Source organism: Notothenia coriiceps, unplaced genomic scaffold (assembly GCF_000735185.1).
Source record: "Notothenia coriiceps isolate Sejong01 unplaced genomic scaffold, NC01 NC01_scaffold00000339, whole genome shotgun sequence".
Lineage (NCBI taxonomy): Eukaryota > Metazoa > Chordata > Actinopteri > Perciformes > Nototheniidae > Notothenia > Notothenia coriiceps.
Genome location: NW_011333040.1, coordinates 7,009,169 through 7,012,460, shown reverse-complemented (window position 1 = coordinate 7,012,460; position 3,292 = coordinate 7,009,169). Strand labels below are relative to the sequence as shown.

Sequence of the window (3,292 nt, the reverse complement as noted above, 5' to 3'; positions counted from 1 at the left end):
TGTATCTCCTAAAAATCAGGTCAACATACTTACTGATTTTCGTTAAGACTGCGTTATTAAAGCTTCCGCAGAAGGACAAATTTCCAGAACTGATCAGGACAATAAAGTGTATCGTAACACTGATGATTTACTTAAAGCAATGCCTGTAGGACAATGATAAAAGGCTAGTTATGGCCACGTTTTCAAATTACTAACATATTTTAACCTTTTTTGCAACTTTTGCGCCTTACTACCCTAACCCGAATTGTACCCATATCATTTAATTATTACTAAAATTAAAAATAAAATACTATTATTATGATGTTATTGTATAGGCCCTCAGCGTTATAAGTCTAACTGATTATCCAGGTTACTTTCTGCGTCACTTTTAGAAAGTTTATCTATGAACTTTTAGGTAGGGGCAAACTAACCTTTTACCCATACCAGGCTTGCTAACCAATTTTTAACTGCTTTTAACATTACTTTAGGTAGTCAGATATCTCTTTTATCTTAAGGTTGGGGTAGGTAAGTTTGAGAAACCGGCTCGAGATACACTTTTGTCTATATTTCCATGCGAATGCTCTTAACATCCCGAATGGGCAATGAATTCTTAAGTGCCCTTTGACCAACCAAATCCATTAAAAAATGTAATCTGGTTGGAAGCCGCTAGTACTGTAAAAAGCAGAACCAATCATTGGTTACCCAGCCGCTTAAAGTAAACTGGATGGCACTACCTGCCTGTCAGCCTTCCATGCTGTGGACAAAGCCTAGTAAAATCCAAAATCTCGTGCCTCATTGTCTCATGTGGCGTTCGCTCTCAGTTGTGTATGGGAGGAGGGCTCTGTAAGGAAGTGGCAGATTTTCTCCGGTTGTGTATTTTCAAATTCTAGCCGCACTTTGAGCTGGTTTCTCCAAAAATACCTACCCCCCCACATTATTAAGTTCATTTGGGAACAGTCATTGACACTTGTTTTATATCTAATATGTTATCATTTAATTGGTTCATTTTTAATTACTTTATTGCATTCACAGTAAGCTAACGATTTTTAAAAAAAAGTGTTTCTTTTAGCTTACTATGTTTACCCATTTGTCCAGTCAACTTAAGTTAACAACTTTCAGGGCTACTTTTAGATAGTGTTTTTCAACCAGTTACATAAGGTTTCCCCACAATAGACTATACTGGGCGGCCGCCCACGAGTATATTTCGCGACCTGTTTAGTTTTTTTTTTTTGGTCCGTTGTGGACCACGACGCCATCTGCATCGATTAACTTGTGGACAATGATCCTTCACTCTACGCCTCCTATACCCAGTCCCGGACTGGCCATCGGGAGACCGGGTTTCCCAATGGCCATGGCCTGTTAAGTGCCTGCCTCACCACAGGGGGACTGGCTGTCTACAATGAGTGGCCTGCCGACATGGCCACTGTCATACAGATCACTTAAATCAAAGCCCTTTGATTGGTCTCTGTGTGTCATTCAAGCTCGGGATAAACCCAGGCTCAGGTGAGGTAAAGGACTCCCTGAGTGTTTAGATAGTTCAACTTAGTCTAGTCTCAGGTGGTACTCAAACGGTTGGTCACCATTTATGTAAACCACATATTTCCATTGGGGAGGGTAGTGATTAGTCAAATATGCATGAATAAATAAATAAAAAGTTAACTAGGTGAAAAAAGGCAAGATACACTTTTAAAACTTGTTGAGAGCTAAAACTAGTCTTTGCTGCTGCCTCAAAGAGGAGCAGGGGGAGAGGAGGAGAGGCTGATTCAGGAGCACAGACACACTCACAACTATAAATGAACCAAAAATAAAAAATAAACAAGTTTCAGTGTTTTTCGTATTAGAAATGGTATGTTATTGGTTATGGCCATGATTTTATGATTATTGAAATGTATACAGTTCTGTTTCATATAGGTGTTCCCATAGATCTAGTCTCTTTATTTCCCCCTCAAAAGGCACCAGATTGATGCATTTAACTGCAACATTTAAAAAAAAATCTTATTGAGTCCACCCCCACCTAAAATCACATTGATAGGTTCCTAAATACATTTACCATTTTTTTTTTAAAAGTAACCCATGTCCATATGTTTATATGTGGGTAGTAGATGTAAACTATAGGGCTATGAGGGCCCCCCGCCCCCGCTACCACCAGCCCCCCAAGTATATTTCAGATCTGTGGGAAACACTGAATAGTATGTATGGAATAATGATTTTGCATGCACTCTGTAGGCCGGTCTTTGCTAAAAGCATATTTTAATAAGTGCAGACGTACCCCTTTGGAAAAACACTTTGGATATAAACTTGCAGCTGAACAGCTGTAACAGAGAGAGCGGTGGCAGCTCCGAACTGAAGAATGTGGTGTCAGCCAACAAGAGAAAGTCACACACAGTCTCCCTCCTAACTTTAATTCCAAGTGGGATGTCTGACACCAATATCACTGCTCCACCTGGTCTGAGCGTCTGCTGTCTCACCTTTGGGGAGCGAGTTGAAGTTGTGCCAGCGCGTCGATCAGCAGTAAGGCCAGAGAACAGTTACGCACGGCCAGCTTTATATCAATGCCAAGACGATTTTGCATTCAAGCATCTCCTTCACTTCATCTGCTCCTTTTTCCCTCCTTTCTCTTCCCACCTCCCTCCATCCTCCTCACCACCTGTCTTGCATCCACTGAGATAGTGTGAAGTTTCTCACTTTTGTCATCAAGACAAGGCGTTGTGAGTGTGCGTGGGTTGTGTGTGAGAGATGGAGGCCAATGCCAGGGAAATTTGGGGTCTTAGAGCCTGCTGGACCTCCTATTTCCCCCCCCACCAGTCGCCCTGAAGTGGGGTCCATCTGCTGAGTGTCCTTGCGTCTGCCTTCCCAACCCACACGAGGATCTCACACTGTGCCACGAGTTCATCTAGAGTACAAACCAAATGGATCACATCTTGTTAAGACAGATGGACCATCTTAGTTAATGAAATAACTTATGACTTACTGCGGTTACTACGTGATTTGACTAAAGGAAGGAAAGGAATGGTCTGCTTTTTCTTTTTGATGTGTCTGTTTGCTCTGCAGAGTAAATTACAACATGTGATTTTGGGAATGACCAGAGATGGCAAAAGTACACGCATCCTTTACTCAAGTAGAAGTACATATCTTGTGTTTAAACATACTCTGGTAAAAGTAGAAGTACTGACTAAACTTCTTTACTGAAGTAAAAGTAAAGAAGTATGGGCTTCGAAATGTGCTTAAGTAAAAAGTACCCATAACTAGCAGCTGTTTTAAAGAGTACCTACCTCCCTTTATATTAAGAGAACAATAATGTCATTGTTAACTA

The 3,292-nt window shown here is 41.0% G+C and overlaps 1 protein-coding gene and 1 long non-coding RNA gene across 2 annotated transcripts in view; one reads left to right on the top strand and one right to left on the bottom strand.

The window, feature by feature from the left end:
* Window positions 1-3,292, bottom strand: part of LOC104950431 (uncharacterized) — a 121,863-nt gene that overhangs the window by 64,921 nt on the left and 53,650 nt on the right. The window lies entirely within an intron of this gene.
* LOC104943350 (uncharacterized) overlaps window positions 1-3,292 on the top strand; it is an 18,928-nt gene that overhangs the window by 3,196 nt on the left and 12,440 nt on the right. The window lies entirely within an intron of this gene.